This window comes from Carica papaya, chromosome 9 (genome assembly GCF_054855325.1).
Source record: "Carica papaya isolate Zhongbai chromosome 9, ASM5485532v1, whole genome shotgun sequence".
Classification (NCBI taxonomy): Eukaryota; Viridiplantae; Streptophyta; class Magnoliopsida; order Brassicales; family Caricaceae; genus Carica; species Carica papaya.
This window is the reverse complement of record NC_142317.1, coordinates 21,216,360-21,236,190: the sequence shown is the minus strand read 5'-3', so window position 1 is coordinate 21,236,190 and position 19,831 is coordinate 21,216,360. Positions and strand designations below refer to the sequence as shown.

At 33.8% G+C, this 19,831-nt stretch overlaps 1 pseudogene; it reads left to right on the top strand.

The window, feature by feature from the left end:
- The first annotated feature begins 1,628 nt into the window (after positions 1–1,628).
- Positions 1,629–19,229, top strand: LOC148240170 (uncharacterized; annotated as a pseudogene).
- Positions 19,230–19,831: the final 602 nt, after the last annotated feature.

Genomic DNA, 19,831 nt, shown 5'->3' with positions numbered 1-19,831 from the left:
AAATGTGCATAATTAATTACGGATTACTAATGGAGCCAAGACAAAAAATTATCTACTGTTGTTTGTTGAGTGTTTTTACAATTTGTATGCATGATGGCATCTTATTAATTTATTTTATGGCTTTGAATGCATGTATGGTTTATTCTATGTGTTTACGGCTGAATTAAGAAAAAAAGAAGGTTTAACGATAAAAATTGTGTGATTAAGTGAATGGATGAAACAGCAGCCTTACTGGATATCTTGGGAGATGGTGAACGAAGCGGGTACATAGGAAACCCTACCATGAATATTGTCTCATGCCGAACGAGGCATCGGGACTTGGCAATTTGGCACTCATACAGAATGGGATATGGGAACGGCACACTTCACCCTCATACCGGACGAAGTATTGAGGTTTTATAAGTTGGCGCTTATACCGGACGGGGTATGGGGATGGCCCATAATGGAGAATGTTAAAGGAAAGAGTTCATGTGTAACAGGGACATCTCTATGAACCTCCATATATACCAGCAGGCTGGTAAAAAGATTGACAGTTATTGTTTGATTTATTGATGATGGATATATAACTATATATGTGCTATGTTGCTGTTTATACATATAATCATGATCTTTATAATATTATTGTTTGTATAGGTTATTTTTAAAAATTTCACTACGGTAAGTGGAGGGTAAATGGTTTTATGATTGATAAATGAATTTGCTAAATTTAGTACTCTATTAGTGATTTTTAATTTTCTACCAACTTTTTTTTCTTTGTCGGTGATATAGTATGACGTTGTTACTGGGTTAGTTTAGCTCATTCCTTATTTAACCATTTCAAATCAAGAGAACCAAGTTCTAGAGTCCGAACCGTAAGAAGATTGCGAGTAGATGCTAGTTTTCTTTATTTTCTGTTTATTTCCTTATTTCTTATATTTTGTTTTAAGACTGAAATTTGTAGCCCCATTTGGTTCTTTAAGTTATTGTGTAGGGAATGTAAACCTTGAACATTTATTACACTTTCGCACTTAATTTATAATTTATTTCCTTTAGATATTTACGGGGTCGTTATAGTTGGTATCAGAGCTACGTTCCTCGGACCCATTTCTTGTATAAAATCCTTAGGGAACACCAAAACAATGGATTATCACTCAACCATTCCTTGTGAAATGCAGGTACAGATAGATAAGGAGAGGAAGACCCCTACTAAACTGAGCAGCTCGAGATGGTTTGCTTAGAGAAGATGTTGACTAGATATTTGAGATGCTGGAGAGACTCATTATTGCCTAGCAGGGCCGGGAGGAAAGGAGGGAGCTACCTGATCCTCCCCCACTGCCACAGGGTAGAGCCACCCCTGCAACAAGAGGATCCCGAGCCACCCCGATACGACCTTGCTCCTCCACAATACCACTCGGCACCACCATAGTATGATCCAGTGCCCCAGCCACAGTACCCCCCGGCACCACTACAGTACAATCTGGTGCCCCCACCGTATCAGCAAGTACCACCGCAGGGCCATCCAGTCCATCCTCAGCACGACCTAGTCCCTCTTCCACGGGACCCAGCTCCTCCCATGATGGACCCATGCTACATAGAGAGCTACAAAAGATTAAACTCATCTACTTTTATAGGGGGATCCTCTTTCAAAGATGCCGAGTACTGGTTAGCAGAGATAGACAAGGCGTTCAAGACTAGTGGAGTGATTCCCGAACAAAAAATTATCCTTGTTACCTACATGCCAGTGGGAGAAGCAGACCGCTGGTGGAAAGTCAAACAGACCACCCTGCCTGTTCCAATTACTTGGAAATAGTTCCTGGCGGCCTTTAATGCAAAGTACCTTCCAGAGCATCTCCGACATCTGAAGGAGATGGAGTTTGTACAGTTGGCCCTAGAGAACATGACTATATCATAATATGCTCGTAAGTTCCTAGAGTTGGGCCGATATTCCCCTGAGACATTGTTGGATGAAGGTAGGAAGGCTAGAAGGTTGGAGTGGTGTCTCTGTCCAGAGATCAACCAACAGTTGTTTGTGCTTGAGTTCAGTACTTATTTGGCTGTTCTGGCAAAGACACAGTTAGTGGAGAGGAGCCTCCGTACCTTCTCTCAAGCAGCAGGGAACCTCAGAACCTCAGCTCCACCCCACAGACCAGCACCTACTGCACCTGTTCAACAAAACAAGAGTCCCAGACCGATGATTCAGGCTTCCCCTCAAGCTCTAGTGGCAGGACGCGGTAAGATGTGTCAGCATTGTGGCAGGGATCATGGGGACCAACCCTACTATCGCCTCAATAACACTTGTCGCATATGTGGTAGTGCCCAACATTATGCGAGGGAGTGCCCGAGGAATCAGAATCAGGCCAGACCACCTATTTAGGGTAGGGCTTACAATCTCAACCAGCAGGATGTAGAAGCCAACCCGGATGTGGTACAGGGTATGTATACTATCTGTAACTATCTTGCTCATATTTTGATTGATACTGGTGCATCGCATTCATTTGTTTTACCTATTGTTGAATCAAAATTTAATGTATTATCTGATAAACTTGATTCTGTGTTGTTTGTGTCTACTGTTGGGAGTACGACACTATTGGAGGAAATTGTATATAGAGCCTGTGTCGTAGATATAGTAGATAGGAAATTGAGTGTGGACCTAATAGAATTAGACATGGGGGACTTTGATGTAATTTTAAGAATGAACTTGCTAGCGGTGTATCACACCACTGTAGATTGTTTTAGAAAGAAGGTTGTATTCAATCCTCTTAATGAGAAGCCATTTATAAATTAATAAAATCGTTTAGCATTTGTTCCCTCATGAAAAATTTTCTTATTATCAAGTACTTTAACCTTGTTGTTTTCTCTAACTAGGCAAACCCAAGAAAGAGATTTGTATTCAAGAGATTTTAGTAGTCCGAGACTTTCAAGATGTGTTTCCAGATGAACTATATGGATTACTAGTGGACAGAGAAGTCGAATTCACCATAGACCTTTAGCTAGGCACCCAACTGATTTCAGTTGCTCCTTACTGTATGAGCCGTGTTGAGATGGAGGAACTGAGGAAACAGATCACTGAATTACTGGACAGTGAGTTCATCTGACATAGTGTGTCCCCTTGGGGTCCTGAAGTCACATTTGCAAGAAAGGGAGATGGGACATTAAGGTTATGTATTGATTACAGAGTCTAAATAGAGTCACGATCAAGAACAAGTATCCCCTCCCCAGGATTGATGACCTCGTTGACCAGTTGCAGGGTGCCCGGGTCTTCTCCAAAATAGACCTATGTTCAGGTTACCATCAGGTAAAAATCAGGGTAGAAGACATCTCCAAGACAACCTTTCGAACCAGGTACGGACACTATGAGTTCCTGATCATGCCATTTGGACTAACCAACACTTCAACAATCTTCATGGACTTGATGAATAAGGTTTTCAGACAATTCCTGGATCAGTTTGTTATTGTGTTTATTGATGACATCTTGGTTTATTCAAAACGCAAAGAGGAACACGCCCACTATCTAACTCAAGTTTTGCAGGTTCTAGACCTATCTTAAGACAACTATAAGGTTTCGAGCATGTATTAGGTCTTAATAAAGCTTTAAAACTGCGGTGTTACATCTAAATCTTAAGGTTTTAGTCTTTTTTTTTTTTCGTAATGTTATGTTGCACTAAGAAACAAAAGTTGTGTCCTAAAATTTAATTTAGTATAGATTATGTTTTATTTAGTTATATGGTAAATTTTGTACCGAGCATAAATTTTATACTTCATGAATATTTCTTTAAGTTTAGGTTTATACTTGAGGATGTTTAATCTTTCATTTTGCATTTTGTTTCCCTTCTTAGTTGGATTCAAAAGTATAATAAGAATAATATATAGCTTAGCTAGATATGAGTAAGGACTTCTATAAGATAGATAATTGGTCATGAACCTCCTCAGTTTTTGCTTCACTTACTTGAACATGATGGTTTGGGTTATTTACTTAGGCATGATGGTTTTTATTGTTAATGAATAATGATTTTTTCTTAAAAGAAATAATTTTATATTGGATGCTATTGTATTGACTTCCATTGTATAAGTTTATTTAGTATTAAAAAAAAATTCTACTAAATTTATAGTTTAATTAAATAATAAAACAGAACCTAATTTGAATGAATTATTTAATATTATAATAAATAAGTGAATCAAATGATGTATTTTATTATTTAAAATATAGTATTTGACGACTAATTATGAGAACTAACACTTCAGTGAATAATGAGAGGCGATTGATAGTGACTACAATGAAATGCAACCAACACAAAAAATAAAAGCTTTAACATCTTGCAACAAAGTAGATCACATTTTCTTTAGGTTTTAAGACAAAGATGAACTATTTAATTTTTAATTTTTTTTGGTACACCTTTTTGTTGCTACAAAAGTTAAACAACTTTTTTTTTCAAGTAAAGAAATAGATAGGGTAGCACGAAATGGACACATGAGTTCCTTTATTTGTCGCATATTACGTAGCAACATTTCAACTTTTGTGCTAGTATGAATCAACCGCTAAAATTATATCGTCTACTAATTAATTTCTAGCTATAATAGGACCATTTTAAAGGTTCCAAGTATAGATTTTATACTTGATGAATATTTTTTTAAAGTTTAGGTTGTTACTTGAGGATGTTTAAGCTTTCATTCTGTATTTTGCTTCTTTTCTTCTTAGTTAGATTTAAAAGATTAATCAAATAATACATAACTTTGCCAGGAATGCACTAAGGACTATTGAAAGATATATATTTATTCATGAGCCTATGTTTTTGGTTGACTTGCTTGAGCAAAATGGCTTTTACTGTTATTGTATGATGATTTTTTCTTAAAAAAAAAAGAAAATATTGTAATGGGCATTATTGTATTGACTTACATTGTATAAACTAATACTGTACTAGAAAGAAATACGACTAATTTTGTATGTCAATCGAATAACAAGGTAGAACTTAACTTGAATGAATTATTTAATCTAATATAAATGAATAATAAATTGATGTACATTTACTATTTAAAATAGAGTATTTGACGATTGATAAGGAGAACTGATGCTTTAATAAATAATGAGAAGTGATTGATTGCGACTGCAATAAAATGCAACTAATACAAAGATAGAAGCTTTGATGTCTTATAGTAGAGGAGATCAAATTTTCTTTAGGTTTGAGTACATAAAGATGAACAAATTTATTTCCAGCTTCTTATGTATTTCTTTTTGCTGATATAAAAGTTAAATAATTTTCTTTTCAAAATAAGGAAATGGATAGGTTTTGCATGAAATGGACAAGTTACTTCTTTTATTTGTTGTATATTTAGTTAAGGACATTTTGACTTTTAGTAACAACGTCTATTAGCTGCTAAATTTGTGTCATTTATTGTCTAATTTTTAGTCGGATTTAAAAGTAACTTTCATTTTATATTTTTTTTCTCTTCTTCTTAATTGGATGTAAATGTGTAATCAGATAGTATATAACATAGCCAAATATGTAGTAAGGACTTCTGAAAGATATGTAGTTTGTTCATGACTCTTAGCTTTTTGTTCCCTTGCTTAAGCAAAATGGTTTTTATCCAATATTTTTTTATAAAGGAAAAAGTAAGTGTTGTATTGGATGTTATTGTACTAACTTACATTGTTTGCTAACTTATGCAGTACTAGAAAGAAGTACGACTAAATTTGTAGTTCAGTCAAATAATAAAATATGATTTAACTTAAATAAATAATTTAATCTCATACAAATGAGTGAATCAAATAACATAAATTTACTGTTTTAAAAATACAATATTTAATGACTGATAAGGAAAACTAATCCTTTAATGAATAAGGAGGGGTGATGGATGATGACTGCAATGAGATGTAACTAACAGAGGAAGAGAAGTTTTGGTGTCTTGCAACAGAGGAGATTGAATTTTCTTTAAATTTTAGAACATAAAGATAAACTATTTTATTTTCAGTTTCTTTTGTACTTCTTTTTGTCAATATAAAAGTTTAATTTTTTTTCAAATAAAGAAATGGACAGGTTGTGCATGAAATGGATAAGTGGCTTCCTTTATTAGTTGCAAATTTATGTTGCGACATTTTTACTTTTTATGACAATATAAATTTGCTAGTAAAATTTTATTGTTTATTGTCTAATTATTAGCAGCAATTAATTGTTCTCAAAGGTGCCAATAAAATGCCTTTTATTAGTTGAAGTAATTTATTTTGAGAAAAACCATCTTTGTTGTTTATACAATATTAAAATGAATTAAATTAAACCCTTGTTTTTTTTAAAAAAAATAATTTTTCTCAAATAATTTTTCTCATAAAATTGTTGGCAAGATTAATCAAAACTCCATTAATTATTGAACCAAATCACATACCTAATATTTATTTAAGGCATTATATTCATTAATAAGGTCTCATTTTATATAATTTATCTTTCCAAAGTCGTAATTAATTTCCTCAACCCATATTCTAGATCTCAAGCCCATCATAATCATTGTTGTTTTTTGACTAGTTACTATTCACTGCCTGAAACGTCGTTGACCCAACACAACTAGGGGCCATATCATATTTCATTCAAATTTACTTTATTTGCTTATAGACTAGAACCCCAATGAAACAACCCATTTGTTAGTTTCTCAATATTACTAATTCTTTCCTATCTTTGTTTGTTTTGAATTAATGTAACCTCTCAAACTAAATTTTATCCTTCTATCTTAACCCATTCCTAAAGGCTGGGCTCACTTAAATTTTAATTACTCTTATCCCCTTCCTATAGGCTAGGCCCACAAGATTTAATTTCCTTCTTGTTTTTTGCTTAATTTCTTCAGGTTTGGCCCAATTCATCACTGAAATTCCTTTATTCTTCCTACGAGCTCAACCCATTCGAGTTGGGCTTTCCTTTCCCTTTTTGTTTATTTATTTCTTTATTTTTCCTTTCATTAGATTCAATCCACTAAAATTTTAGACCCCTCACCAAGCCCACTTTACTTATGGACTTCATGCGTCAGAGAAGGTGGATAGAACTTCGTAAGGACTATGATTGTGACATCTTGCACCATCCAGGTAAGGGCAACGTGGTAGTCGATGCACTCAGCAAAAAAAGTGCAGGTATCTTAGCCCATTTGATAGTTTCAGAATGCAGAAAAATTGGGGCCACACAACAGATTCGACTTCAGAACTTGAAGAGAGTCACATGTTTGGGCCATTTGACCGTCTAGCTTGAGTTAATCCAGAGAATAAGGGAAACTCAGTCAGCTGATCCCGCCCTAGTAGCCCTCAAGAATGATGCACAACAGGGAGTTAGCTCAGAATTCCGAGTCTCCGTTGTTAGGTTACTCCGATTCTAGGACAGGGTGTGTGTTCCAGGTGACAATAAGTTAAAGAGAGACATCATGACAGAGGCCCATAGCTCAAAGTTTTCCATGCATCCCGGAAGCACTAAAATGTACCAAAGCATGCAACCCCGGTTTTGGTAGAATGGGATGAAAAGAGACATAGCTGACTTTGTGTCTAAATACTTCGTATGTCAACAGGTCAAGGCAGAGCATCAGTGCCCAGGCAGGTTACTTCAGCCTTTACCGATCCTAGAGTAGAAGTGGGAACATATCACAATGGACTTTGTGACAGGGTTACCTAAGGCACGCTCAGGACATGATGCCATCTGGGTAGTTGTTGACCGGTTTATCAAGTCTTCCCACTTTTTAGCCACCAGGATGACTGATCCCTTGGACAAATTGGTAAGAATGTATATCCAAAAAATAGTCAGATTTCATGAAGTCCCAGTGACAGTGGTGTCTGATAGGGACCCCAGGTTCACTTCTCAGTTTTGGAGTAGCTTTCAGCAAGTCATGGGAACAAAGCTGTCCCTCAGTACTGCCTTCCACCATCAGACTGATGGATAGTAAGAAAGGATAATCCGTACACTTGAGGATATGCTCCGAGCTTGTGTTCTTGACTCTGGGGGCCATGGGGACGACCATCTACCCTTGATAGAGTTCGCCTACAACAACAGCTAGCAAGCGAGTATTGGCATGGCTCCGTATGAGGCATTATATGGGCGCCCATATAGATCGCCGATTTGTTAGAAAGAAGTGGGCGATAGAAAACTGTTCGGCCCGGAGCTGGTAGAGGAGACTACATCCAAAATAGTTAAGATCAAGAAGAACATTCAGACAGCTCAAAGCAGGCAGAAGAGTTATGCAGACACCCGGAGGAGAGATTTAGCATTTGAGAAAGGCGACTGGGTATTCCTTAAGGTCACTCCTTTCAAGGAAATTAGTAGGTTCAGCAGGAGGGAGAAACTGAACCCCCGATTTATTGGACAATTTGAAGTCTTTGACAGGATTAGTACTGCTGCCTACAAACTAGCACTGCCTCCAGAACTTTTCAAGGTTCACAATGTGTTTTATATGTCCATGCTACGCAAGTACAACCCGTACCCCTCTCATGTCTTGGCCCACGAACCTTTCCCACTCCAGGAGGACTTATCTTACGAGGAAGTACCAGTTGGCATTACGAATCAAAAGAGCAGATTACTCCGCAATCGGAAAATATTCTTTGTAAAGGTCATATGACAGAACCACACACCAAGGGAGGCTACGTGGGAGCTAGAATCAGACTTTAGAGCCCAGTACCCCCAGTTGTTCGATTGAGAGTAAGAGACAAATTTGAGGGACTAAATTTCTTTTTAAGGGGAGGAGAGTTGTAACACCCAATTTTTTTTTGAATTATTTTTATGTTATTTTGTTATTTCTATATAAATATAAATATGTGTTAATTGAATTTAATTGAATTTAATTTGATTAAATGAAAATAATAGTAATAATAATAATAAAAAGGGTAAAAAAAATAATTGAGGATTTAATTGAAAACAATTTTGGGAAAAAGGGGTGAAAATTTAGGTTCTGAGGGTATTTTTGAAAGAAATATCAAAAAATAGGGGTCAAAACGTAATTTAAAAAAGTTACGCCACGTCAGCTGCCTGGTCAACAGCCCTGACCAACCAGGACGCGCCAGGTGACAGAGACGCTGATGCGGGAGGCCACACAGGAGCGAGCCACGTGGGCGACCCGCGTGCGCGCGATCGAACAACTAAGATTCGTTCCTGCGCAAACGGACGGCCCAGATCAAAAACGCACACAGACGACCCAGATTCCATCACGCATGGACAGCCAAGATTGCATCACACACAAACGGTTTAGATTGAATTGCGCACGGACAGTCCAGATTGAATCGCGATGAACGGTCTAGATTCACTCCCTATTTAATCGCGATCGGACGGTCCAGATTAAATGCGATGGACAGCCCAGATCAAAAGCATATAGGTATAAATAAACTCATCTGCACCCAAACCCTAACCCTAGCTGCCAGAGCCCCTCATCTAAGAAGACAGCCCAGCCGCCGAGGAGCCGACCGCCGCCACCCGCCGCCGCACCGGAGCAATTTCTGGCTGCCAAACGTGGTAAAAATCTTACCCTTTACTTAGAATTTGATTCCAAACCCACCCATGGCCAAATTGGAGTGAAAGAACCAGCCAATTGGCTGAAAAACGTCGCTGAAGCGCAACGGCGTGGCTGCGGGGTGTTTCAGTTTTTACCCCCATTGAGGCCCTTCCCAATTCCCATTCGATGTGATTTTTCTACCGTTGTGATCACTGTTTCCTCTTCTACAGGTTGACCAGAGTAAAATACCCAACCGCAACATGAGCTGGAGGAGTCGCCGCACAGGAGAGCCCCATCGCTGGAGAGTTTTAATTTTCTACATTTTTTTGACCCACCGAGGGCCCTAAGTGTGTTTTCTCACAGGAACCAATGCAAGTTTTGCTGAATTTAGCCGAAAACGGCCAAAAATAGCCAAACCAAGGCAGATTATTGACACGAACAGTGGCGCCGTCACCCGAGCACGGCGAAGCAGCCGTGCCAGAATTTTAACATTGGCCGAGTAGGTCCTGGGTATGATTTTTGGGTTATTTGGGACATGTGTAGGTACTGTAAGCACGTTTCAGTTCCCGAGAAAAAATTCAGGGAACCTAGAGACTGCACGTAGGCGTAGTAACAATCTGGTTTTTGTCGTTGAATCAAGTAAGGACCCCTCACCCTATTTCCTATCATGGAATTAAAGTTTGAATGAATGATAATACTGTATTTTGTGCAAATTAATAGATATGCATAATTAATTAAGGTTGCTTATGGAGCCCGAACCGGACATTATTCTCTGTCGATTCCTGTTTGATTTATTTTACAGTTTAAATGCATTATGGTATCTGGTCTATCTATTCTATGGTTTTAAATGCATGTATTACTGTTTTACTTGACCACTGTGTGATTTTAGAATTTATAATATGATTGTATTACCGGGTGCATGTTTATTGTTTATGTGATTATCTTCAACTTGGTAACGGAGACTATGGAAAAACAGATGAGGTGATAGCCTCATTAGATATCCAGGGAGATGGTGGACCAATCGGGTTCATAGAAAACCCTACTGTGAACGTTGTCTCATACCGGACGGGGTATGAAAACTTAGTCATTTAGCGATCATACTGGATGAGGTATGGGGACGGCCTGCTTCATCCTCATACTGGACAAGGTATTGAGCTTTAATGTCTTGGCGCTCATACTAGACGGGGTATGGGGATGGTCCTAGAATTAAGATTGTTAAGGAGAATGGTTAACGTGTAGCGGGGACACCCCTATGGATCCCCATGGATATTAGTAGGCTGATAAAAATGAGAAACGGTGATAATTAGTTATTGTTAATGAATACAGATTTATGATATGTTTTATGTTACTGATTATGCATGAAATTGTGATCTGTATGATGTTATTGTCTTTATAGGTTATTTTCACAGGTTCTCCAAGGGTAAGAAAAAGGGTAAATGGTTTTATTTTAAATAAATGTATTGGTTTAAAATTTGTGCTCCATTGGTTGTTTTTGGTTTTCTACCAACCTTTACTTCTGTGACGGGGATATAGTGTGATGTCCTTACTGGGCTAGTGTAGCTCATTCCTTATTTAACCATTTCAGATCAAGAGGACCTGGTTCCCGAGCTCGATTCACAAGAAAACTGCGAGTAGATGCTAGATGCTTTATAATTTCCTTTATTTTTCTCATTTCTCGTATTTCTTTCAGAGAACTTATTCTGTGATGTTGTTTAGTACTTTTAAGTTATTGGGTAAGGGATGTTAACCTTAATCTTTTATTTCGCTTCTGCACTCAGATTATTATTATATGTATTTCCTTTTGAATTTTCGGGGCTGTTACACATGAGTTCCTCTATTTGTCACATGTTACCTAGCAACATTTCAACTTTTGTGACAGTCTGAATCAACCACTAAAATTATATCGTCTATTGTCTAATTTCTACCTGTAATCGGACCCTTATTAAAGGTACCAGATATAAATTTTATACTTGACGAATATTTTTCTAAAGTTTGGATTGTTATTTGAGGATGTTTAAGCTTCCATTTCGTATTTTGTTTCTTTTCTTCTTAGTTAGATTTAAAAGTTTAGTAGAATAATACATAACTTACCTAGAAATGTAGTAAGGACTATTGAAAGATGTATATTTATTCATAAGCGTAAGTTTTTTGTTGACTTGCTTAAGCAAAATGGTTTTTACTGTTTATGGATGAAGACATTTTCTTTTTAAAAAAAGTAAATGTTGTAATGTTGTTATTATATTGACTTACATTGTATAAACTTATACCATACTAGAAAGAAATATGACTAATTTTATAGGTCAATGAAATGACAAAATAGAACTTATCTTGAATGAATTATTTAATCTCATACAAATGAATGAATCAAATGACGTACATTTACTGTTTAAATATAGTGTTTTGACGATTGATCAAGAGAACTGATGCTTTAATAAATAATAAGAGGTGATTGATGGTGATTGCAATGAGATGCAACTATTACAAAGATAGAAGTTTTGATGTCTTACAATAGAGGAGATCAAATTTTCTTTAGGTTTGAGTACATAAAGATGAACTATTTTATTTATAGCTTCTTATGTATTTACTTTGACGATATAAAAGTTAAATAATTTTTTTCAAAGAAATGGATAGATTGTGCATGAAATGGACAAGTGGCTTCCTTTATTTGGTGTATATTTATTTACTTAACGACATTTTGACTTTTAGTGACAACCTCTATCACCTGCTAAAATTGTGTCACTTATTGTCTAATTTTTAGTTGGATTTAAAAGTAACTTTTCATTCCACATTTTGTTTCTCTTCTTCTTAATTGGATGTAAAGTGTAATTAGATAGTATGTAACAGAGCTAGAGATGTAGTAAAGAATTTTAAAAGATATATAGTTGTTCATAAGTCTCAATTTTTTGTTTACTTGCTTAAGCAGAATGGTTTTATCCATGATTTTTTTAAAAAAAGGAAAAAGTAAATCGTGTATTGGATGTTAGTGTATTAATTTACATTGTTTAGTGGCTTATACAATATTAGGAAGAAATATGGCTAAATTTGTAGTTCAGTCAAATAGTAAGGTATAACTCGAATAAGTAATTTAATCTATATAAATGAGTGAATTAAGTAACGTAAATTTATTGTTTAAAATACAATATTTAACGACTAATAAGAAAATTTGATACTTCAATAAATAATGAGAGGTGATGGGTGATGACTGGAATGAGATGCAACTAATAGAGAGAGAAAGAGAGAGACATTTCAGTATCTTGCAACAGAGGAGATTGAATTTTCTTTAGGTTTTAAAACATAAAGATAAACTATTTTATTTATAGTTTCTTTTGTACTTCTTTTTGTCAATATAAAAGTTAAATAATTTTTTTTCAAATAAAGAAATGGACAAGTTGTGCATGAAATGGATACGTGGCTTCCTCTAAATTTGCGGCATTTGAACTTCTAGTGAAAATGTAAATTTGTTGGTAAAATTTTATCATCTATTGTCTAATTTTTAACAACAATTAACCATTCTCAAAGGTGCCAATATAATGTCTTTATCAGTTGAAGTAATTTATTTGGAGAAAAACCATCTTTGTCATTTATACAATATTATAAATGGATTAAATTAAACTCTTGTTTTTTTAAGAGAAAATATTTTTTCTCATAAAACAATTGGCAAAATTAATCTAAACTCGGAACACAAAATACAAAAATATGCAAGTTCATTAACGCATAGAATATTGATAACCTAAATATTAATCACTAGAAATGATTGAGATTATTAGCAATTTGTTATAAATACTAAACTCATTATAACTCTCCGTCACTTCGGTGAGCATTGCAGATACGAAAAAAAAATAGTCTCCTTTCTCTAGGTAAAACCATTTTCTCTTCTATAATTGTTTCAAATAGGATGGATCGAAGCACGCAGCTCCTCGACATGATCCCCTCAATGGAACCAGAGGTTTAGTGCGTAACATCTTATCTATTTTTTTTCTTATTTATTTACTGATCATGTATATATATCGATATTATTGATTGATTTGCATTCAATTTTTTTAAAAGGTACGGTAGATAACTTTTTTGGAATAGCATATAAAATGAAAGGAGTATTTGATTGCGGTCTTAAATATTTCTCTAATCTACTCTCCACTTTCGTAGTTGAATATGAAATCACCTTATTAGACATGATTAAAGCTTTGTATGTGTACATAATATATATCTCGATATAGATCTGAGTAGTTATTAACCACGTTTGACTAGTTAATGGGTTTTAATTATTTGGTCTTCTTCTCTTAATTTGCAGAGACAAAGTATCTGATGTAGATTTTCCTAAAATTTGTGTACTTTGCAATAAAAAATGACTTCTTACTTCTGAAGGGAAAAATAAACATCCTTTTTGAGATAATTTTTTATTTCACATATTTTGCGAAATTTTATTTTTATATATATTTTTTCTCTTATGGATTTCATGAAAATTTTAATAGAATTTAAATTTGCTGATTTATAAAGTATGAGTTTTACTTAATTAAAAATCTGCTTTGCCGGCTAATAGTTATAGCTATTAACAATTATAATGAATTTTAACAATATGGTAGTAGTTAAAATTTTTGTATTTTATTTAATATTTATAAGTTTAAGTTTCACTGAAGATGTAAAGTTTATATTTTAATTAAAATGTAAAAATATTTTTTTAAAATATTAAACATAATAGATTTCAATTTAAAAATCTTTATTATTATTATTATTCCCTGAATGGGATATGCATGGTGATGTAGTTGGAAGTAAGGACCACCCCTCGCAAGCGCAAATGCACTCCTTTAAATTAAGGTACTCTTGCTTCTTACAACTTATTTAATTCGTTCTTATTTTTTTTAATTCGAATAGTTCTAGTAATGGAGAATATTACTCTCAATTATTTTTCTATTATAACAAATACAATTTCTTTTTAACTAATTCTATTCGAGTTTAAATTAATTAAGAATAAAATAAGATTTATATTTTTCTTTAATTACTGTAACTTAACTAAAGTAATTATAATCCTTTATTTAATTTATAAAAGTTAACTTCAATACTTAATATTTCACTATTAGTATTTTATCTATTTTCATTTCTTTCAATAACAATATTATAAAGTAATTATGTTTCCTTTTGTTGGGCAAATGGGGTGGATGAAAGCTTCTAAAAATCAATACCAATAAATTCTCTGCAGGTTGTAATAAATATTCCTTTTTCATGGAAAACAAATTTAAACTCTAACTTTTTTTTATGTTGGTGGCGATGCCATGATTAAATTGACTTAAATCTCAACGTGCCTATTATGTTTTTAGGCGAAAAAAATAGTTCATGATTATTAGGTTCCCTTAGTTTAGGGAACTATAGTAGATCAAAATCTCGACCTAATTTTTAATTTTTTGATTTGAAACTCAAATTTATTTTGCAGAGATAGTTACAAACTAAAGCGTTTTGTTTCAAAAAATTATAAATTTTGTTGCTGTTGGTTGAGATGAATCATTGATATTTAATAGTTTCATGTAAAAGTATCTTGGTGATAAAAGATAAAAGAATTTACCTTAGACATTTACTTTCTATACAAATAGGAATTGAAGTGTGAGGATACATTATAAGGATTGAGGTGTGCACTAGGTCAATCGGATAAGGTGAGTATAGAAAAGAGCTTTTTGACATGTTAATTGCTTGATACAATTAGCTTAGCTATAGATCATAGATTTTATTAATTTAGAAAACTAGAAAAGTAAAAGTTAGAAATCTTTCAAGAAAATTTTAGGAAAAGTGAAAGTGAAAAAAAAAAGAGATAAAAGGGAGAGCAATAGAGAAATGTAGCAATAAGATATGATAGAGTAGAGGAGCTAGCTATTTACAAGGTAAACATAGGATGATCTAAGTGAAAAAGAGAAAATAGCCACTAACATCCATTAAGATGGGAACATGCATTTCATGCACCAAAAATTACCCCATTAAAGTTTGTGACTATTGTTCATTTATCACAATTAAGCACACAGTACAATGAAGTTTTTAAGAATTTCGATAAATTATCATAAATATGGTGGTTTAATAGTTAAGATTCTTACATTTTTCTTGAAGACAGAAAGTCTGAATCTTATTAAAATGTAAAATTTATCACTTTTGAGATGTAATTATATGGATTAATAATGATTTGTTTATAATATTTGATTCAATAGAATCAAAAGATTTAACTTATGACTGTGTTGACAGAGATATAGTAATCAAATTGAATTTTGTCCTAAAGAGTCATGATATATCCAAACGAAAATAATATTCTATAACGACTAGATTCTTTTAATTAGAACAATTATAATAAGCGAAAAATTCTGAATTAGCATTTTTCTTAAATTATTTATTAACATAAATATTAAAGAAGAAGAAATAGACTTGGATTTTATACTAAAATATTTATTATTAATTATTTCAATAGTAATCGTTCATGAATGATAAATCTTTTTTCATATAAGAACTCTTAACAACAGAGGAAAGAGGAAAGTATAATTTTTTTTTAAAATTCTATTTTGATTATCGGTAGCTAACTCATCATTATATTAATAACTAATATTATTCAATTATTTTTCAATTATAACTTTAAACCAAACAAAATATTATAATTTTCATTTCCTTTATTTTTCAACTTTTAGTTATCAGAACCAAAAAACATATTTTTTTCTCATTTATATATATTTAGATATTCTCATGTAAAATATGGCAATCATCATCATCATATCCACTTCCTATTATAAATTCCATTGAAAACTTTATAGTGATTTACCATTACATCAAGTTGCAATAGCTCTTTAAATTTATAAAACGCACAAACAAACACACACACATATATCTGTGTGTTTGTGTGTGTATTTCTCAAAAAGATCTGATGATAAGAAAACTTAAATAACTGTAGTTACTTTTATTAGGCATGTATCAATTATCAAATCAAAACAAAATGTAAGTAAATTTGTATTTCATTCAATTACAAGATGAAACAAATTAAAAAATAATAAAAATTGATAGAATCTAAAATTTTTTATTTTAATTTTACATAAAATTAATTTTGAAATTTATTAAAAATTATTTTAACATTTTACAATATAATTAAATATAATTTACCAACTTTTTAATATTTTATAGATAAATCATTTGTACTTTCACCATTATCTATAAAAGTTGTATTTATAGTTCGGACTATAAACTATACATTTTATATATTATTATTGATAAGTTGTGTTATTATTAGTGGAGAAGTAATATATAATTAATAAAATATTCAAATTTATATTTTTTAATAAAAATTTGAAGAATCTCCCTTCTTTCCTGCTTCGGTTGCGATACTTTTTAGGATATTCGCCCATGATTCTGTCAATTTTTCCCCCTGTTCATCCTGTAACCATTTGCTCGTCGGAACGGGATTCTGTCGGGATTTGTGCGGAGGGACTCATCCCATTCCTATTGCAGTGGCATCGCACTGAAATGGATGTGGAGTTTGTAAAAAGATTCTGAATGCCCCAGCTAACCGCACAGGAAGTAGAATAAAGGCAGGTGTTCATACTTGAAGATTGCAAATGCAGATTCTCCATTTCTCAAGTTGAGCCTCTTTCTTCTGAATAGAGGCTTTCAGACATCAATTGTCACCCGAACCCACAGACAACCCCCCATCTCATCCATAGAAGATGAACTTGTGTCATAGTCGACAAAGCCCCCCAATAGGTTCCCAAACTGCCTAGTCATTGTTTTCGATACACAACCCAACGGGAGTGAGTGAATCTATACCTAGAAGAGGCTCGTGTCAATGGCTACTTTCATTGGATGTTTTCCCTCCCTAAGGTGGTGCACAACCAACAAGTGGTTGTTAAAAGTCCATGGCCCTCTGTTGAGCACTCTTTGGAAATCTAATTCGCAGAAAAATTTGTACAAGTAATGGCCAGATCTGAGATCAACAATATTTACCCCCCTTTCGACCTCCTCAGGTCTGCTAGTGTATTCATCATTGATTTAAACTTCACAACCGCTTCCATCAAGAATCTTCCCACCAAACAGAGGTCATACGACTCTTGCTATCCAGGGACAAGTTCAGTTAAGTCCAAGCCTCCATCCTTCTCCTCTGCGATCGACAATGACACTACATTATCCACCGTATCCATGGATCACCCCTTACGTGCCAATCAACTAACTATTGAGAGAAAAAACAATAACTTGTCTATGGTGTAAAAAGGTCTCACTACTGGAAACAATACCTCTTGTAACAAAATAAAGCAAATGGAGAAGAGGGTCATCCAATATTGACTTGGTACTAGACCAAGTAAATTCTTATTTATATTCTATTTACATTTGTAAGTTTCAAAACCTAACCCTCTCAGTAAATAAGGGAGGTAATTAACTCTACTTTGTGGAATGAAGGAATCATTAGGGTAGATTCATTTTTTTATTGTAACAGTTGTTTGAATGGCCATATGTACTCGTCAACTGTTTATTTCAAGCAAGGGAAAAATTACCTTTATTGTTCATTTGAAATGGTAATGGACATTTGGTATTCAGTTTTTTATTTTTTCGAGCTTGCAACTTTTGTAGCAAAAGAGTGGTTATATAGAATAATTCTGCACATGGTGTAATAGGGGCTTATTCCAGCAACTATGTTGGAAGTGAAATTATAAAACTAAATAAATTTGGGAAATAATAGTGGAAGTTTAAAAATAAAGCTAATATTAAGTACTTGACAAGCTTGATTTAAATTGATATCATATCTTTGTGTTTCTCAAGTGAGTTTCTGGCATGTGTAATAAGTATATGATTCTAGTCTGGTCGATTCAAAAAATGTTCAACTATTAGAATTGTTACTTAATGTATTTTTTTGTTACTTTCGAATGGTGTAATTCCCCAAAATGATGGAGATTGTACAGTTTATAACATATATTTTTTGGAGATAGTTCATAGCTTACATGTCTGACACCATAGAGTTTTGGTTTGTGCATTAAGTATGTTTCTAACATGGTGGTGGAAATAACAGATTATGATCTGACTCACTAGCCTACATGAATCGGCTATTATTTAAATTTATAAGTTGGTAACTGACATATCTTATTTATTTACCTTCTTTTCTATGGCATCCCCAATTAATCCTTATTTTTTATTTCTTATAGGCACTATTTTATTCTGCCTTACTCTGTGCCCATAAAATGCTTACTCCAAAATGGATCAGTGAATCTTATCCGGGCATTGAATAATCGCCTACTTGCTCTTTTATTCCACATCATGGAGTATTATTGGATTGATTTGTGAAAATTGAATGAGATTTATCGTTACAAGATTGAGGAGTACTCATATGATGCAGTTAATAAGTTCAAAATTTACCCAGATCAAATTTCTACGTGGTTGGTGAAATAGATGCCTAATAAAGGAAGTTATCTAATTGGAAACTTACAGGCAGTATATATGGATTTCCAATTTTTTTCTCTAGGAAACATGTGGTCTGTTGTAGTAGTTTGGCAACATCTAATCAGTCACATGCCATACTAGATCTTATTGAAGTGAAATGGGTAGATTTGGTAGCAGACATGCCATTCAAGATATGTAATCCCACTTTTGAAGGTCAGGAGTGGCAAATAATCACTGGTAGTGATCCTAAGAACACATAAGATATTTGCTCTCGTATTATTTATTTATGATCTATCTCTTCATTATCTTCAGTATTTCTCACTACATTTCTTTCTGATGCAGGCCTTGGTCTTACCACAATGGTGGTTCTTGGCCAACTCTGTTATGGCAGGTTAGTTTGTTATGCTCAAATATTCTCTCTGTTGCTAATGTTTTATTCATTACTCCAAAAAACCCTTTGTAGAAGTTATATTTAGGTATAAGTTTCCTGAGTTGTCATGCTTGAATCCAATAGGATATGGTACCTCGGTGATGTTTTATAAAATAAAGCAATAATGAAGGAATGTTGACAGTGCGGCTTAAGATTTTAAAAATAGACTTTTTGTAGCTTATTGTTGCAACCATAAAGATGAAAATACCATAAATCACTACAAGAGCTATTGAAGTTGCTTAAAGACGCATATCAAGAGACAAGTGGCTTGAATACTATGACTAAAAAGAGGAAGGTTCATCAGGAATTAAGCACGGTTATTCCAGACATGGTCAATTGCTGGATACCTTGTGGCTAAGCTTATACTTACAGACCCAACTGCAGCCAAAATTCTGATAACTGAAGAGGATTCTGAGCTTATCAGTGCCTTCTCTTGCATGATAAGTGCTAACCCTAAAAGAAAGTGTGGTCAGAAGAACTCCCAAAAGACTTACATAATATAAGATTCTGAAGCTGCTTTTATACAAGGATAGGTAACTTCAATTTGCGGCTCAACTTATCTATCTGAACAACTTAAATGTATAATGGTGATGATAACAA